Source organism: Gymnodraco acuticeps, unplaced genomic scaffold, assembly GCF_902827175.1.
Source record: "Gymnodraco acuticeps unplaced genomic scaffold, fGymAcu1.1, whole genome shotgun sequence".
Classification (NCBI taxonomy): Eukaryota; Metazoa; Chordata; class Actinopteri; order Perciformes; family Bathydraconidae; genus Gymnodraco; species Gymnodraco acuticeps.
In genome coordinates, this window is record NW_022990737.1 from 469,224 (window position 1) to 490,104 (window position 20,881).

The window sequence follows — 20,881 nt, forward strand, 5'->3', positions numbered from 1 at the left end:
CTAAAACCACCAGATTCAGGGACAGTTTCATCCCACAGGCCATAAGACTATTAAACACCTGAACTTTGAAATAACATCCTTAGCATTAATCTGGCTGCTACTCAGAAATGATTTGTCTAATATATCATATTCCAATCACTTGTATAGAGACTCTTATTGCACTATTTCACTTTTTACTATTTTTCTTTTTGTATTGACTTGCACTATTTTTTCTGTGTATCTGTTTTATTGTGTTGCACTGTTGGAGGAGCCTGTGACCTAAGGGGGGGGGGGGGGGGGGGGAGTAGGAGACGTTCGATTCCTGTTTTGAATAGTGTGCCGTCGATGGGTTTCATTCCATTTCAAAATGCTGTTTGTCGCTCAGCGTAAACTTCGCGCACTGCCACTCCAACATCCAATCACAGAGCTTGAGGACAAATCACGGGGTTTGTCAAGCAAAGCACATGGTGTAGTCCCAAACGATAGCTGAGGATTCTGGGTAGTGTAGTGTCTTCGGCCATCCTAAACTGAACACATATTTGTTTCTCCGAATCGAAGGGGAAAATTACAAAAGCATTGTACACAATTTAAACCAATCAATGTTGTGTAATCAACAAGGATAATCTGGTGTTTTTGAGTTGATGAGTAGTGCAGATATCACTGTAAAATCAATCGACAGTAAAGAGAATACTTACTTCCGGGTGTAAAACCCTCCGTTATCCAATGGGAATGGACGCTCACATTGCTCTCCGTAATACAATAAAGGGGACAGGATCAAATCGGAATATAATGTTCTTTTAAAAAACGTTAACTAAAAGGGAACAATCTATTGGACACAGCTGAAGCTCTGGCCTTCCTTAAAAACTAACTAATTTAATAAAAATCACAGTTGTATTACACACAATGCACTGTTTTTTGAGAACAAAAATTCGTAACTAATGCACCATAATACATTCTGACGAAAAATAAAAATTATTATGAATACAAATAAAATAAAAGAAGCCTCCCGCGAGTTACTACAAGCTATTGTTAGAAATTAAAATCAATGTTGATATCGCGTAATTTGAATTAAATACACTATTTAATTTAAATCAGTTTTATTCTGAAAAACCGGAAGTTCACTAACTATTAACTTAATACTTTTATTCTGAAAATTATTCACTTCCGGTTAGCATTAGCATGTGGCGAAATGCTGCATTTTCAAACCGTGAATTAAAGGTGAAATTACATGTGATGTTGTACACCGAGCACACTGGGTTTAGCACTCATTTATTACCGCTGAATAACGTTTATTAGGGAATGTTTAAATAACCACAGACACCAGAATGATATAATTTAACAACAGAAAAAGGCAGAAATTGCATTGGACCCGCCCCCGACGACGCCGGCCAATAGGAGAAGACCTCCGATGACAACAGGAAGAGCAAGCCAAGAATTGACCTCTTCTACCTGCTGACCTGGACTGACCGGTCGGATGAGGAGAGGGCCTCCAATCGCACATTTCATTTTGTACACCACCGCATCTTTTGTGTAATTAAATGCTGTTAACTTTTATAAGCTTCCCTTGACTCTTTTCAGTCTCTCCTGCCTTCGGGGTTCTAGAATAGACTAACACTATAAAGTAGATTTTAAAAACGTTTTATAGAATAAAAGCTCACTGCAGGACATTGTAGAAATGCGTGTGTGCACCACGACAAAAGAGCCTCATTCACTTTACATTGGGGTTGTTTGCGTGGTGCAGACATGTAAATGTAACAAAGTTCGTGAGTCCACCACGCAATGCAGTGTTAAGGAGTCGTGGTGGAGTCACGCATTCTGGTGAGATCAGGTTGGTTTAAGCCAACTACTCCAAATTGTTGTGGCAATTTAGCACTCACAACATGAAAGAATAAAACAGAGAGGAACCAACAAAACACAAACACAGGTACAGTTGAGCAGCAATCATACAGCACATATAGCCACTGCAACGAACACACACCTTCCCTATGCAGCCCACCACACAAATGTCATATGTCCATCTCTCTGAAAGCCACACTCGCACATGTTCAAATGTCCTCGTCCCATGACATCCCTAGGATTAGCCAACTAACAAAGGTCAACTGTTCCCATACCCTAAGGCCTTCTCTGAACTTCCTCCAACCTCGAAGTCAGCTCACTTAAAATGAATACATCTATTGATAATTCAGAACGACCATTGTCTCTCTAACTGTGTGACCCAATTCAGTAACACACATCTTATATATCAGGTGACATTAAAATGAATATACCAGAAATACGCTGTATTAAACTTTCTGCTATAACACGTTACTTTAGCGCGCACAGGACAGAGGAGATGAGATGCGGCTTCTTCCTCCGACCTGTGAGGAGGGGGAAAGAAGCCATCCAAGGTGATCACTCTCGACTCTGAAAGAGCTTGTGATGACCTTTGGCATAAAAGCCGGGTTAGGGCGTAAAACAGCTGAACTGCCATCTCCTTGGATCCGGAGGCATGACGGAGCCACAGAGAGAGCAGACAAATCACTCACCCTTTTCGCTGATAGAGCCAAAAGTAATACTACTTTGGCTGACAACAGCGCCAGTGCGCGTGACACAGGTCTGAGTCTCCGTACTCCTCGCATAACACGGCTGCTGCGCTCTGCGAGCCCCTCTGGTCAATTCGTTGGGAATATACATTGCTCTGATGAGAGCAACGTGTGTGCGCGCCCAGAACAGCAGCCGCCTGGGCAGATCGTACTCCTCCCTGGCGATTGAGGTAGGCTGCTTCCATAGCCGTGGCCTGTTGTCTGTGCAAATCAACACATGTTTGATTGCACAGCAACGGGGCGCCTCCCCCGTTCTTTTCCGAGATTTAGAAATATAGCGGGAGTAAAAACCGCGCAAGACACTGTTCCTGGGATGACAGGAGTGTTTCTTGTATCCCATGGAACTGCTGGGGGGAGATGCTTCTCTGTGATGTGCCGTAATGGTCGTCATGGTGACGAGCCACGCCATCGCCGCCCGCGAGGCAAAAGGGCTGCAAGGGAGTTTCCACACGCTGCATTTCACTCCGTTTCTCATTATGAGGCGCGTACACGCCCAGGGGATGAGAGGTGTGTGCATGCTGTCCACACGAGGCGTTATAACGGTGCTCGTGGATTTATTATGACCGTGTGTAGGAGGCATATCTGGGACAGAGGAATGCCGCGAGCTCTGCAGTTTATAAACCAATAGGTTAAAAACAGCAGGCTTCTGCAGCGAATGAACCACCTCTGGAGTGTCCCCCTGTTGGAAGAGACCCAGGGGAATCCCCACGTGAGCTGACGCCAATGCCGAGCAGCTGCGTCACGGAGAGGGCTGTGTGGGTTGTGACACGCCGGAGGAGAGCTGTCTGTTCCTCCACTCGCTGCCTTGAGAGCCGCGCTCTCATGCTGGCTGAGTTTAATTCCACTCCCAGATAAACGATTGTCTGAGAGGGAAGAGGACAGCTCTTCTTCCAATTTATTATGAAACCCAGGCTTTGACAGATGCGATACGAGATGTACCGTCTGTAAAGCGACTTCCTCCCTGGAGCGTGCCAGCAAATAGCAGGTCTCATTATACTCGTTTATCTTCAATTCTGGTTTACTTAAAAAACAATGTTAAACTCTTTAGCAGTGTGTGGAACCCTGGGTAGCAGGTCGTCCAGAGAAAACCACACTCTCATCCCTCCTCTGTGTAGTGGCTCCAGCCTTCTCTACACAAAAATGCGAGGAGCCAGGAAATATCCGAACGGCAGACGATTGTCTGGTCTGATATTCCCTGAAATGAGAAAAATGCAGGAATTTCCTGTGTTTCGGGATGATGGGTGGAAGTATGCATCCTTCAGGTGGAAGTGAACCAGTCGTCTAATAGTTTTTATAGGCTATAAACAGAGGTGATATTGTACTAGAGTAAAAGTAGAAGTACTCAGATCTTGTACTTAATAAAAGTAGAAGTACTCAGGTCTTGTTCTTGAGTAAAAGTAGAAGTACTCGGATCTTGTACTTGAGTAAAAGTAGAAGTACCAGAGTGTAGGAATACTCTGTTTCAGTAAAAGTCCTGCAATCAAAATGTTCCTCAAGTAAAAGTATAAAAGTATTCTCATCAAAATATAGTGAAAGTAGCGACAGTAAAAGTAGTCGTTGTGCAGATTGGTCCATTTCAGAATAATATATATGATATGTTTTATAATGAAAGTGTTCTCAAAGCTGGTAAAGGTGCAGCTCGTTTGAATGACTTTGTATACTGCAGGGTAGCTTGTGAATTTACTCCAGGTGGAACTAAAGTCTGATTTAACACTTGATTATATTTCACATCATTCATCCACATCTGTGAAGTAACTAAAGGTATTAAATACATGTAGTGGAGTAGAAGTACACCATGTACCTCTGAACTGTAGTGGAGAAGAAGAACAAAGTAGCAAAACATTGAAATACTTAATAAAGTACAAGTATCTCAAAATTGTACCCAAGTATAGTACTTGTTGAGTTTATGAACTTAGTTACTTTACACCAGTGGCTATACAGATAGAAAGACTAAGCCTTGCACAGAGGCATGAAAATAGATTTTCAAAATGCTCAACAGTGCTGCCAAAATTATAAAGGGACTGCTACACAATTAAAATTGTATATATTTCTATTAGATGTGACGCTTTAGCATTTCTGTTATTATTGACACTGCTGCTTTAGTTGTTCTGATTGCTAAAATCCTTTGTTATTCCTAAACCGATATTCCGTGGGGTCGGGGGCTCGGATCCTTGTCACCTTTTTCATACCTGATGAGTTTGCATCCCTGACTACAGTTGCTTTAGCGTGTAGAAGCTAGTAAGCCTACTATTTGATTTGTTTTAGATAGGCACAACATGTTTCATATGCAGACCTTATTTTCCTGTTCCATGTTAAAATAAACCATTTTCAGTGGTAATTTTGCTTTGGTCATGGAAAATGAGGTAAAGGTCATTGAGAAGTCATTGAAAATCATTGGTGAAAAAGTGTATGAACCCGACCTTTTATTTTGAAAAGTTTTATTTTGAAGGACAACCTTGTCGTTTACATGACATCAATTCCGGTGTTCCATAACGTCACTTCCGGCTACACGTAATCTATGTTTTCAGCCTGTTAAAATGTATTAAATAAAAAGTCATGAATGAGAATATGAGGAGAAAAGCAGGAGTTATACAACAAACACACAACGTCTAAATCCTCTATTTTTGCGATATTAATCACAGTGGAACGAAGGGGAGGAAGACCCGCCCATCGTCGAAGCAGCCAATGAGAAGAGGAGCCAGGAATCGAATATATACACGCAGCACGGGGACTCGGTCTCTCTTGCCACGGCGCTGTGTTTGACTTGCTCCGTTTGTTTCAAAACCATGTTACTTAATTCATTAATGAGGGTTTTCTTTTACGACCTCATAGTCATGGCCAGGTCCAGCGAAGTGGCAAATACAGCTCAATTGATCCAAGTGGGGATTGCGGTAAATTGGAAGAAGAGCAGTCCCATACCTCACCAGCAGGTGGAGTATCTGGAGATTCTGCTCGATGCAGGCAGACTACGTCGTTAGTCTTCCACCCCATATTGGGGACAGGGAGGCTAATTTGCACCTCCTCTGCGTGTGCTGGCATATTATGTAGGCTTCCAATTCTAAGGAGTTTCTACACGGACCACTATTGCGGTAAGCATGTTGTAACTTCCGGTTGTTGTCATCTCCGGGTATCCCGTGTGCCTGTTCTGTTGCTGATAGCTTATTATCTTAACTTAATCGATCGTTTTAAAACTCTTGATCACGGCAACTGCCTGACGTTGTAATCACACGTTACTATAACTTAAGCTCTCACAACTCTCCTTCTCTTAGCGACTGTAACTCCACAGTTGCCTACACTCTTTTCGGGTTTGCTAACGGTAGCTACTTTAGCTTGATAGCTAGCCATGGCTCTTTCCCCACCCTCGGGTGCTATTTCCTGCTCTAACTGTCTCATGTTTGGTTACTTCCCTACCTCCTTTACTGGTACCGGTACATGTGTTAAATGTAGTATAGTTGTTAGGTTGGAGGCGGGAATCATAGCCATAGAAGCCCGGCTCCGCATCTTAGAAAGTATCTCAGCTACAGTAAAGCCCATGTTAGCCGGTGCGGACCGGCAAAAGGTAGCTCCTATTAGCCGTCCCCCAGCAACTCCCGAGCAGCAGGGAGACTGGGTGACTGTTCAGAAGTGGCATAACGCGAAACCCAGCAACCCGTTCACGTATCTAACAGATATTCCCCACTCAGCGAGACACCCACTGAGAAGCCAACTCTGGTTATTGGTAGCTCTATTATGAGACACGTGAAATTAGAGACCGAAGCATCCACAGTCACATGCATTCCGGGGGCCAGAGCGGGCGACGTTGAGGCGCATCTTAAACTGCTGGCTAAAAATAAACGTAAATACAGTAGGATTGTTATTCACGTCGGTGGTAATGATGTTCGTATACGCCAATCAGAATGCACCAAACTTAATGTGGAGTCGGTGTGTAGTTATGCTAAAACAATGTCGGACACCGCAATCTTCTCTGGTCCCCTCCCCAATCTGATCAATGATGACATGTATAGCCGCATGTCATCATTTCAGCGCTGGTTGTCTTGGTGGTGCCCAGCAAACAATGTGGGCTTCGTAAATAATTGGACAGCCTTCTGGGGAAAACCTGGTCTGATTAAGAGAGACGGCATTCATCCTATACTTTGGAAGGTGCAAATCTCATTTAGGCAAACATTTCAGGGCTGTGTGGACTTAATCCATGACAAACTGGAGTTGAGACCAGGAGGCGGAGTCGCAGTCTTACACGCTTCTCTGCGCTCTCTCCTAGGCAGTCATCAATAGGAATCCCGAACCCAATAAAATACCCAATATTAGCGGTGTGTGTGTCTGCCCAAGGACAAGTTAAGGTAAAACCTAATAGAGGTGTCATACATAATAACCTAATAAAAGTCAATGTAACAACTACTACAGTGCAACAAAACAGGAATATTAAATGTGGTCTCTTAAACATAAGATCTCTAGCATCTAAAGCAATATTGGTAAATGATTTAATATCAGATTATAATATTGATATATGCTGTCTCACTGAAACTTGGTTGAGACATGAAGAATATGTCAGCATAAATGAGGCCACTCCACCCAGCCATATCAATACTCATATTGCCCGAGGCACGGGCCGAGGAGGTGGAGTTGCAGCAATCTTTGACTCAAGTTTACTTATCAATACTAAACCAAAATTAAATTATACCTCCTTTGAAAGTCTCGTTTTTAGTCTTACGCATCCGACCTGGAAAACTTTGCAGCCAATCTTATTTGTTACAGTGTACCGTGCACCAGGTCCTTATTCAGAATTCTTATCTGAATTCTCTGAGTTTTTATCAACTTTGGTTCTTAAAACAGATAAAGTAATTATCGTAGGTGACTTTAATATTCATGTTGACGATGATAAAAATAGCCTTACTGTTGCATTTAACTCTATATTAGATTCTGTTGGTTTTTGTCAGAGTGTAAATAAACCAACCCACTGCTATAATCACACTCTCGACCTTGTTCTGACTTATGGTATTGAAATTGAGCAACTATTAGTCGAACCGCATAATCCTGCTTTATCCGACCATTTCTTAGTAACTTTTGAAGTACTGTTACGAGACTACAAAGCATTAGTCAAAAGCTTCTGCAGCAGAAACCTATCTGTTAGTGCTATAGCCAAATTTAAGGAAGAGATTCTACCAATACTTAACTCGATGGCATGTCTGCATGTAAGGGAGGAAACTTATACAAAATGTACACCACCCCAAATTGATCATGTTGTTGATAGTGTTACAGATGCGCTGCGAATAAAATTAGACTCTGTTGCTCCTTTGAAAAAGAAGAAAATAAAACAACATAGATTAGCTCCATGGCATAATGCCGAAACCCGCAAAATAAAGCAAAAGTCGAGACAACTTGAAAGGATATGGCGTTCCACTAAACTTGAAGAATCTCGTTTAATTTGGCATATTACTCTCAATGAATATAAGAAAGCACTGCGTAAAGCGAGAGCAGCCTACTACTCTTCATTAATAGATGAGAATAAGAATAATGCAAGATTTCTTTTCAGCACTGTAGCCAGGCTGACAGAAAGCCACAGCTCGATTGAGCCTTCTATTCCCATAGCACTCAGTAGCAATGATTTTATGTGCTTTTTTAACGATAAAATTGTTACTCTTAGAAACAAAATGAATGACCTCTTGCCTTTGACCAGTATAGTGTTATCAACAGCTCCTGGAAACGTAAGTTCTAATATTACGCTAGATAGTAAACTAGAATGCTTTTCAGCCATAAACCTTGAACAATTAAATTCAATGATTCTTTCTTCTAAACCATCAACGTGTATGTTAGACCCAATTCCAACTAAGCTGTCGAAGGAAGTTTTTCCATTAATTAGCACTTATTTATTAAATATTATGAATATGTCTTTATTATCAGGCTATGTTCCACAATCATTCAAAGTAGCAGTGATAAAACCGCTTCTTAAAAAGCACAACCTCGATCCAGAGATTTTAGCCAATTATAGACCTATTTCCAATCTTCCGTTCCTCTCAACAATTCTTGAGAAAGCGGTTGCAAAACAGTTGTGTGATTACTTAAAAAACAATGATTTATTTGAAGATTTTCAGTCTGGCTTTAGAACACATCATAGCAGAGAGACAGCTCTGGTTAAAGTCACAAATGACATTCTAATAGCCTCTGACAAGGGACGTGTCTCTATTCTTGTTTTGCTCGATCTCAGTGCTGCATTTGATACTATCGACCATGATATCTTATTGCAAAGACTAGAGCACTTAGTTGGCATACAGGGAACTGCTTTAGACTGGTTTAGGTCCTATCTATCTGAACGCTCTCAGTTTGTACGTGTCAATGATGAATCTTCCACGCAAACCAAAGTTAGCCATGGAGTGCCACAGGGCTCAGTGCTCGGACCTATTTTGTTCACATTATATATGCTTCCGTTAGGCACTATTATAAGGAATCATTCTGTACATTTTCATTGTTATGCGGATGATACTCAACTATATTTATCAATCAAGCCTGATGAAATTAATCATCTAAATACAATTCAAGACTGCCTTAAGGACTTAAAAACGTGGATGACCTTAAACTTTTTGATGTTAAACACGACCAAAACTGAAGTTATTGTACTTGACCCGAAGAATCTACGAAACAAATTATCTAAGGATATACTAACTATGGATGGCATTAATTTGGCCTCCAGTGAGACTGTAAGTAATCTTGGTGTTATATTTGATCAGGATTTATCCTTTAACGCCCACATAAAATCAATTTCAAGGACCGCCTACTTCCATTTACGTAACATTGCAAAAATCAGGCATATCTTGCCTCAAAACGATGCAGAGAAACTAGTCCATGTATTTGTTACTTCAAGGCTGGATTATTGTAACTCTTTATTATCAGGGTGTACCAAGAAGTCAGTCAAGTCGCTTCAGCTGATTCAAAATGCTGCAGCTCGTGTACTAACCAGAGTTAGGAAAAGGGACCACATTACTCCTGTTCTGGCTGCCTTACACTGGCTCCCTATAGAACACAGGATAGAATTTAAAATTATTCTTCTCGCCTACAAAGCCCTTAATGGGCAGGCGCCATCTTACCTTAAATAACTCATTATACCCTACTGTCCTACTAGGGCATTGCGTTCCAAGAATGCAGGGTTGTTGGTTGTTCCTAGAGTCTCTAAAAGTACAATGGGAGCCAGAGCCTTTTCTTATCAAGCTCCACATTTGTGGAATCAGCTTCCAGTTTGTGTTCGGGCGGCAGACACCCTATCCGTTTTTAAGAGTGCGCTTAAGACCTTCCTTTTTGATAAAGCTTATAGTTAGGGCTGATTAGATTCAGCCCCTAGTTTTGCTGATATAGGCTTAGTTTGTCGGGGGACATCTTACTTCTTCCTTCTCTCTGTCTATACCTGTGTACTCTCATGTTCCGATTAACCCAGCTTCCCCAAATGTCTTTCTTTTTGGTGTCTATATACGCCGGGATCCGGAGTCATGGATGATCCTGCGCTCCTCTGTCCTGGATCGCGAGCCCTGGATCTTGAGTCGTGGCTGTGGTCCTGGATCATAGGTCCTGGATGGATATCCTCGTGGATTCATCTTATTATTATACACACATGCATTTCCAAACATTTGGACTACCTATGTTGCAAATGTATTATCTTTTCAATTTACACACGGCATCTATTGCACGTCTGTCTGTCCTGGGAGAGGGATCCCTCCTCTGTTGCTCTCCCATTTTTCCCTTTAAACTGTGGGTTTTCTTCGGAAGTTTTTCCTTGTACGATGTGAGGGTCTAAGGACAGAGGGTGTCGTATTGTCATACTGATATTTTGTACAAACTGTAAAGTCCACTGAGACAAATGTAACATTTGTGATATTGGGCTATATAAATAAACATTGATTGATTGATTGATTATGTAGTGTGCACGGCTTCCATTAGGCGCACTGAAAAGCTCTGTCCAAGAAACGCCTGACAGGATGGCTCTGTGAGTGCATTTCACATGCCTATGGACAGGCGGGGAGAGCCTTCCCCACTGGGATCCATGCACACTCTACACGTGGTATGGCTGTATCAACAGCCTTGTTCAACGGCGTGAGTGTGGAGGACATATGCACGGTGGTGTCTCAGCTACGCCAGGCCCCTTCATAAGGTTTTATCTCTTGGACATGTCTCGCTCCTTTTCACCGTCTATGCTGCTGGGGCAACACAGGACTGTTGAGTGGAGGGGGCTGTGGTCAGTGGGTAGACACGTTGTGCCTCTTCACTTTGACTATCTAAGGGTCAAAGTTCATATGGCGAGATATCTGTAGATATCTCCTGAACTTCCCCACTCAATCTAATCCAAGGTAAGGCACGGGCCGCCGCATTGTCGCTCAAAGGAATCCCACGCCATATGAACTTTGACCCTTTGAAAGTAAGGGTGCATTCACACCTAATAGTCCGCTTCTCTGCGTGCACCAGACCACAGTTTGTTACATTGTTTCATTTTTCAGAAGGTTCGGTTTGCGTTCACACGGGCACACATGGGCGCGGGAAGGGGGGTGCTGAGGGCGCTGCAGCACCCCCTAGCAGCGGGCAGGGGGTGCGGAGCTCCCCTGTCTGAATTATTATTTGACGGTTATTGCTGCTCCCGCTGTGCATAATCTGTGTAATATGTAGCCAATAAATTCCACATTGTTGGCTACAATTCTGTAGCCCCGCCCCGGACAATTCTACCTCAATAATATAATTCATTAACCGTGCTTTACGTGAACCTCATCATGACACTAGAGAGGACGGCAGGACTGTAATTTCCAGTGTTCAGTGAATGCAACAGAGGCATGACACCAGACCATCAGAGAGTTGCATGGAAATAAAAGTGTGCTTCTGTCATTCAAGCTCGTGTGTGTGTGTGTGTGTGTGTGTGTGTGTGTGTGTGTGTGTGTGTGTGTGTGTGTGTGTGGTGTGTGTGTGTGTGTGTGTGTGGTGTGTGTGTGTGTGTGTGTGTGTGTGTGTGTGTGTGTGTGTGTGTGTGTGTGTGTGTGTGTGGTGTGTGTGTGTGTGTGTGTGTGTGTGTGGTGTGTGTGTGTGTGTGTGTGTGTGTGTGTGTGTGTGTGTGTGTGTGTGTGTGTGTGTGTGTGTGTGTGTGTGTGTGTGTGTGTGGAAATAGAGCATTTAGTGTGTGTGAGAGAGAGAGAGAGAGAGAGAGAGAGGGACCGGTGCCAGCAGCAGGGACCGTGTTGTTAGCATCTGGTTAGCTAGCTGCACTAACGGACAAAAGGAGCTGTTTGTTCCACAACAAGCTGGAGGAGAGCTCTCCTCTCAGACTGAGAGGCTCAGGTGAGCTAAAGGACTCTGAGTGTTTAGATAGTTCACTTTAGTCTAAGTTATCTCAGTGGGTCTCAAACGGTTTGGTCACAAATTATTCAAAAGATTATTTCCGCGACACACCTTCATATGATCACTATAGTTATAAAGTCCCCACTCGTAAAAAATAGCACTTTACCCCTGCCTATATGCCGTGAGGTAAAAACGCAAATCCCGGCCATTTCGGCAGGTTATTCTCATGCTGCTGTTAATCAGGAGATCAACAGACACTAGCGGCCCGCGCATATGATTATATAATCAGACAACGTCCGTTAAAAAACATTATAGCCTAACACATATAAGGAGGGGCGTTTCACCGACGACAGGTGTTCTTACTTTTATGTAGCTGACGGAGAATTTTTACTTTACACAACACTGTTCAACACTTAATTCTGCTTCACTCTTTAACTAAACAACCACGGATGTTTTGAAAGACACTTTCGCTAAAGATTTTGAAGATATCCGTGTTCTTGTGACACGTAAATACTACGCTTCCTATGTTTTGGTGCGGATTGCGTTCACACCAGCAATGAACCGCTCCAGAGTTCGCAAGCACCACCTATTTTAGCGGACCAGAGTCCGGTTGTTTAGTTAACTTAAAGGGAGGCAATGGTCATGACACGCATTTTTAAATAATTATCATCCGATAAAACAGACCAGTCTCTGCCAGTCTTTTTTTTTTTTTTTAATCCGATGAGGTTATCAGTGATTTTAAGCTGATTAATTACCGAAATAACATCAACCCTGTGGGCGGCACCATTTTGACGAGTCACATGACTTATTTTACCGGAAGTGACGTGAACTATGCATTTGGTGTCGAGGACAAATTGACGTATGTGCTTTGTTCATGTTGTTTACTCTAGTTACTCTCACAATTCTATTGAAATATGCCTCATTGTATCGCGAAACATTGCCACAATTCGGATAAGAACAATCCACGGAATGCTCGGTTCCATCCATTGCCAACGGGTAAGCGTAGGAAGTACGTTCGGAGGCAGTGGCTAGCGAAATGTGCTCAGCACGAACCGAAAGATCCATAGGTGCATGTATGCAGCGAACATTTCAAGTTTCCGGATGACTACTCTGAGAGTATGATGAAACATAAAATGGGATTTATTAATCAACCATTACTTAATGGGGATGCAGTGCACTGCCAATGCCAGCCAGCGTAAGCACATTACGCAGCAGACTTTACTTATTGTTTACTACGTAAGGAAGCAGGAATTGCAGGACCCAGAGTGCACAGAGCGGACAGCAGATAACGGAATTGCAGTTTTATTGCTTATAGATTATCAGAACATTTCAAAGGAGACACAGTCACATTGGATATTAACCTATGGATTAACTACATCATCGTTTTTATCATTGTAATGCCATTGAAGACCAGTTTAGACCAGGCAAAGACAAAGGTAAGCCATGTTAGCCTAGCGCATGTTAGTACCTAGCGCCACTTGTTTTGATGTACGTTTTTGTTGATAACGTCGCGAGTTTGTATCTTTCAGTGTTGAGGTGGGCACCGTTAGATTCTGTGTCTTTACGATCATAAACGATGTGTTGGATGTGCAGCTAGGATAAGTAATAAGGGAGCTTGGAGTGATTTTTGGTGCAGTAATAGGTTAGCATTTTTCGCTCGGGGCTAATTCAGAGGCTCACTGTTAGCATTGTGTGTTTTTTTTGAAGAAAAAAATGAAAAAGATCAGTTAAATAATTTTTGTTCCCGTTATATGGATATAAAAAAATATTCATAGTTTATTAAATATTAAGGTTCCTTAGACGTTGTTTCCTGCAAATGACGCAATTTCGGCCACGGAACCGGGTCCGTGGGGCCTAAGAGGATAACAGAGTATGTTTTTTATTTTTTTTACAGTTGTATTTGGATGGAATGAATACCTATAGTGAAAATTTAAAGTAAGTCCGCCTGGACTTTATTTTTCTAAACTTCTTCCTCGGCTGACGAGTCCGAACTCAAATGCTCCGTCATGTTTTCGTCGAATGAGCGTTTACAAAGTGAACGCATAGATGACGTCACGACCTAGTTTTTCGGATCATGTGACTACTGAAAATGGCCAGAATGGCAGCTGCCTGACGGAATATACAGGTTTTGATCAAAAAGAGCTATAAAATCATTATTTACCGGGGAATATCGCTGATTTCTTCAGGGTATGGTTTAAACATAATGTTTCACTAATACTGAAGTTTTGATTAACTATCTAATGACTGGAGCCTTCCTTTAAGAGGTCTCGGATTGTGTTCACACCGACCCAAATGAACCGCACCAAGCGGCTAAACGCACCAGGGTTCGATTCAACCGGACTATACAAGGCAGGTGTGAATGCACCCTAAAAGTGAAGAAGCACAACGTGGGTGTTTCTCAATGTCGAGTAAAGCTGCTCCAGAGCCACTATTTCAAGCATACTACGTCATCGAGTGCCGCCGAAGTACTGTTCCAATGTCCAGCATACTTGGAATTCTACCGAGCCCGGCGTACTTCGTTTGGAGAAATTTCGAGGCTGCACATGTGTAGACTCCGGTCTTAAAATCCCCACAATGCTTTGCGCACGGATCAATTTCCCCAAATCTGTGGCGGAAAATGTAAGGCAGGGCCTCTCATATGACGCCCACCTGCACACTTGCTAGCCTTTTCCACTCTTTGTTTTCCGAATGCCAGGAAGGATTCTTGCCTCGCTTCTGAAGCAAGACGCTCGGAAAACATGTGCTACCAAGCAAGCGTACTCAAGATTGAGAGACACCCCGTGTCTACTCCCTTAGGATAGGTTTGAGGAATAGGGGTAGGAAAAGAGAAGTAAGAAACAGAGGAAGAGAGGCACAACCATGGCCGTATCCACCATTGAGGTCACCGAGGTCCGGACCTCGGTAATTTTTTTCGAGCTGTGTATACAAAATTTGTGAAACTGCACTAAACGGGGTTCTTTGTAGTACTTCCATTTACTGACGATGGTGGCGCTGCATAACTACGTAGCCTCGATTAAAGCAAACAGAAGAAGATGACATATCAACAAACCACCACAGCCCGGACTTGTATCGGAGCAGCGGAGGAGTGATGAGGTGTCTAGAGATCTGAGTCCAGCGGGCCAGGGCCGCCTTAATGCACGGGCTGACCTGGGCTGAAGCCCAGGGGCCTATCATGAGCCAATAAAAAAAAAAAAATTAAAAGTTTTTTTTTTTTATTTCGGGTGTTTTATTTTTATTTTAAATAAACAAAGTTTTGGCTTTCAGAATATGAAACTTGTATTTCCTAAATCACACGATAAATACATTTGTGAAGCTTGTAAAGGGAAGATGACAGCTCTCCCTCACCACTCTGCTCTTCCACCGCTCTTCCCCTCCCTCCTCTGAAATTATGAATGTAAGAGTATAGTAATCATAGATAATACGCCAGGGTCCGTTACAGTTTGTTTTCATCTGATTTCAATTGAACAAAGTCTTGGCTTTCAGAATATTAAACTTGTTTCGGCATATTCAGATGATAAATACAGCTTTGAAGCTTGTAACGGCATAATTACAAGCGGAGAAACGGAGTAACTTGACGTCACAGCAAGCACAACAACAGCCGGTGTTTCTCGTGAGTGTTTTCCCCGGGAAACAAACACAATACACACAAACGCAAAAATACACAAACGCACACACATATACACCAGTGGAAAAAAATGATGACTTCGTAACAGTCAGTGGGCACCACTTAACAGCCAATCAGAATGAGAATATATTTCACATGTGACTTATTCAAATTGCGAGTGATTGAGTGACAGATGAAGGTTGTTTAGGAGAACATTTTGGAGAAGAAACAGTTTGAGAGTGGCGCTCAGAAAAGGAAACCTAACACTGATGTCAATTGAGCATGACATTCTTCGTGAGATGGATTTTAAGAACATCATAAAAGCTTTTTCTTCAAAGAAAACCAGACGGAAGCTAAAGAGGTAAGGCAATGCTGCACTATTCATTGATTCCCAGTAGCCTGCAGGTTTAAATGTGTTGTGCATCGTTTTACATAACTAGGTTTGTGTTAATCCACCGGAGATAATGATCATTCTCATCTACTGATACCTGGCATTGAGGCCATATGTTGCTGTTCATAGTGCTGAATTAGTAGTGTGTGTGTGTGTGTGTGTGTGTGTGTGTGTGTGTGTGTGTGTGTGTGTGTGTGTGTGTGTGTGTGGTGTGTGTGTGGTGTGTGGTGTGTGTGTGTGTGTGTGTGTGTGTGTGTGTGTGTGTGTGTGTGTGTGTGTGTGTGGTGTGTGTGTGGTGTGTGTGTGGTGTGTGGTGTGTGTGTGTGTGTGTGTGTGTGTGTGTGTGTGTGTGTGTGTGTGTGTGTGTGGTGTGCGATCACAGCAGCCTGCCAAGGCTATAAATTACTTTGATTTGTTGTTTAAATAGGGGGCCTACAAAACCTATCAGCCCCAGGACCTGATGGCAGGTTAAGGCAGGCTTGCAGTGGGCTGCTTGTGTTTCTGTTCCTCAGAGGACATCATATGACCAGCAGATCCTGTGTGAACGCACTACGTTAGTCAGTGGACGTCCGACAACATGCACACTAACTTATATTGCAGCTATAGGCTAAACTTTGATTTAAATTGCGTGAATAAACTAGTTAGAGAGCTAAAGTTAATTACGTTCATCCAATGTCAGAAGGATTACCTTTTAACAAACGTTGTAATGCTTTTCTTTCATTTCAATTTGAGTAAAACATTGAAGATATAACATTGTATTGTTTTCTTTTTACACTGACTCAGATATAATGAAAATAATACGTCAGTCGAAGCTCAGTGTTGGTAAGGAAAAGACAGGACAGGAAGAGAGAGAGAGAAAGTGATGGAAGTCAGGGAGGAACTGCAGTTACAGTACACAAATGAATGTAGGCTTAATAACCCCATCTATCTATGTATATATAACAATAGTATTCATTTACAATAGGCATCATTTTAAAACAAAATAAATTGATTGCAGTTATGATGTCATAACATAGAATTGTATTAAACACAACTTGCTTACATCTTTGTTCTCGTTTGAGAATTAAAAAAAAAGAATGCAAACAAACAAGTGAAATGAACTAAATGGCTGAATTGCTTTTAATTCACTGGTAGGAGCGACAAGTGAAGAGGAGCAAACAGTGAACAACGAGGGAGAGATTGAACAAAGAGAAAGAGTAGAGGACAGAGAGAGTAATGAACAGGAAGAAGACAGAGACTAAAGAAGATGGAAGAGAGGCTGCAGGTTATGGAAAGGAGAGAGACATGGAAAATTAATGTTGACAATGTTTTGTAATCATTTTTAGCCTCTTCTGCACGTCCAGATCATTAATAGTAACAATCAACTGATTCTTATGTATTACACTTTCAAAAATAATTTATGCTGCATCCACTGACATGGTTTGAAATCAATATATTATCCAATTTGTGACCCCCCACAGGACTTAAAAAGCACCTAACTAGATAATTAAAAAATCCCAAAAATATACCCCCGAACCCCCCTAGCATGTTTGGACCTCGGTAGTTAGGAAATCCTGGATACGGCCCTGGGCACAACGTGTCTACGTAAATGCACTCTCCTAAAATAGTTTGAGGGAAAGGGGTAGGAAGAAAGCAGTAAGAAACAGAGATGAAAAGGCATCCGAGAATGCTATCCCTTTAGACTAGGGTGAACATTTAGGGTAAGGGACAGAGGTAAGGAGGCACAACGTGTCTGCGTGAATGCCTGCCTGTCTAAGCATCTCTGTAACCCATTACCCTCTACGAGGCCATAGACCTCCTGGGAGCCCCTGTGTCTTACGGAAGGGCTCTTTGGATTGATTTCCACGGTCACATGGATGAGGAGAAGTCGCAGCTTGGCTGTATGCTGCTTCTTGCTCATCCTCAGAGGAGAGAACACTGTCCCACACTCGCTGCCCCGCTGTAACTCCAGTAAAGGAAGCAGCAGGTGGGCGCGCGCACGTGAGTGGAATAAACCGCAGAAAGTGCTGTCAAAGCACTGTGCGGGTTCAGAGATGCTATAGCCGGCGTGTAGTGGTCAGAAAACACACCGCGCCTGGCAGGGCCGTTTCTAGCTATTTGGGGGCCCTATTTTGTCAAACTACATTGGGAGGATTACAAAGCCTTTAAGATGATCTGTGGAGATGCATTAATCTGTTACACTTTAAGAGGAAAACAGGCTAAATTAACGAAAACCTCTCTTAAATTCAAATTGAACATCTCAAGTTGACCCAAGCAATTGAAACTTACAGAAAATTATATTAAAAAAAGGTAAACAATGAGGCTCCTCTATGTCAATAAATGAAAGAGATGCAGCATTTTCTCAAAAATGTTTACTTTTCCTCCTCCTCAAAACTTCTGCTTCCTTGCTTTTTTAGAAGCAAAGTCATCAATAATATCATCATATGACAGCTGCTTGCCAATCTCATGGTTGATGCTGATTATGGCAAGACCAGTGAGGCGATCCTGTCCCATGCATGACCTCAGGTAGGTTTTGATGAGCTTCAGCTTTGAGAAGCTCCTCTCTGCTGAGGCCACAGTCACAGGAAGAGTGCAGGCGATTCGCAGGGCAATCCACAGATTGGGATACAGTTCATTCAGGTTTTTTTTGTGGATGAAAGAGAGGAGCTTCAGTGCAGTCATTTCACATGTAGGCAGGCTTGGCAGATTGGTAATTTTCAGAGCCAGCTCCTTTTCATCAATGTCACCTCCATCTCCAGTGCTTAATGTGCTGCAGAGCTTGTCACACTGGTTGCACAATTCCACACCATCCAGTTTTTTTAAGTTGAGCAGCACTCCAAATCTGGCTCTCACTTCACCCAGAGTTTCAAATCTATCCTTTAAGGATTCAATAGTCGTGTCAACAACTATATTGAAGAATGTCGTTTCTAGCCTCTTCATGGCATCTGCAATAGGCTCGTCTGGGGCTTCATAGGCAAAGTGTTTTTTTGTGCTTCTCATTCTCTTCTCTTTCAGCACAGCCTCCACATTAATTTCCTCACACATGTCTTTAGCAGTGGCCTGAGCTGCAGCAAAGCCAGTGTCTCTATAACTAGTCAGAGACATGTTTGCCTTTGTAAGGAGGTCAACTACCACATCAAGCTGCATTGTGGCAGACTGCAGGAGCTTGCTAACATGGTTCACATGGTGAAGAATGTCATACCATACCACTGTGCAAATGAGGAAGCGGTATGACCCAACCTCTTCTGCCAAACTCTGTGCTTCAACCTTGGTCAGGGGATCTGTCACTTTGTCCCTGACCTCCAACAATGCCTCCCTTATGTTAGGGGCCTGGTACCGCACTGCCTCTATGCTGTTGAACGGCTCTCCCACCGTGTGTCACTCCCAAGACTTAAGTGCAATAGTCAGATGTTCCTTTAGGATTGCCCATCTTTGTGGGGCTGCTGAGAAAAGGGTGTACAGTTTCTGTACATTACCAAAGTAGTGGCATCTGTCGACGCTTTTGCTGCATCAGCCACCACCAAGTTCAATGAATGTGACACACATGGAACATAAAGTGCACGTGGATTTTCTGGAGCAGCCTTGCTTGAACCCCTCTGTTCCTCCCCTTCATGTTGGCACCATTATCGTATGATTGACCTCTGCAATCATCAAATAGAATATTAAGCTCCTTAAGCCTGTTCAAAATCAAAGATGACAAACCAAGACCTGTTGTTTCGGAAGCCACAAGAAATCCTAGAAAGTGTTCCTTGATTGTGGGCGCTTCGTCCATTATGACAGTCCGTATGATGATAGTCCTTATGATGACTGACATCTGATCTTGGTGGCTTATGTCAGGGGTACAATCCAAAATGATTGAATAATATTTGGACTGTTTAATCTCAGTCACCATTGTGTCCAACATTTTCCCACTGATTGAAGCAATCAGTTAATTTTGGATCAGATTTCCAAGATAGCTGGAATGACTGAACTGGCTACTCTCCACACGCTCAATGTGCTGCTTCATGACAGGATCACATTTAGCTAGAAGCTCCACCTCTTTTAAGACGTTTCCATTATGTTGCTGGTGTAATGTGTTCACTGAACCTCTCAATGCAAGATTTCTCTCAGCCAAAGATTGCATTATAGAGATCAGGCGGGTTAGGACATCTCTCCAGCGCCTCTTCTCAGCCTCTAAAAGTGTCCTTTCAGCTTGGTCTATGGTCTTTCCGGTTTGTAGACGCTGTTCAAAATCTTTCCAGGTTGCCATGAGGGTTGTGTGCTCTGGACTACTTTCGTGACTTTTCAGAAGCATGCCGATGCTGCTCCAGTTTGATAGTCCCTCTGTCATTAATTTGTAGTCCTTCCTTGAAAATAACTTGCAGCAAAAGCAGTAAAGGGCATCGTTTTTTCGTGAGTAGATAAGCCAGGTCCGCTTTATCTTTTCCCCATTCACTAATGTTCTGTGGAAATAATGATGGTGAAAGCTCCTACCATCTTCTCTTGGAAAAGTGAATTGTTTATCAACCTGAAAAGGCCCTCTACCTACTAAATCGGTCCTAAAGGAATCGGGTAGAACTGATGGCCAATCAGCTGGATCTATTGGTGGACCAAAAGCTGGCTGCTCTGCTTGTAAGTCTGCAGGAGGAGCAGATTTACCTGTGGCTCAGGACGTGATGAGAAGGATGGACCTGCTTGTGGCTCAGGAGGTGATGAGGAGGATGGACCTGCATGTGGCTCAGGAGGTGATGAGAAGGATGAACCTGCTTGTGGCTCAGGAGGTGATGAGAAGGATGGACCTGCTTGTGGCTCAGAAGGTGATGAGGAGGATGGACCTACATGTGGCTCAGGAGGTGATGAGGAGGATGAGGAGGATGGACCTGCATGTGGCTCAGGACGTGATGAGGAGGATGGACCTGCATGTGGCTCAGGACGTGATGAGGAGGATGGACCTGCAGCATCTGGCTCTGCTTGCACAAAGTACTTGAGAATTGTCCCTGCAAAGACAACACTCCTTAAATTAGCAAGCAAACTTTGTTGTTGTTTATTTTTAAACAGTCATCA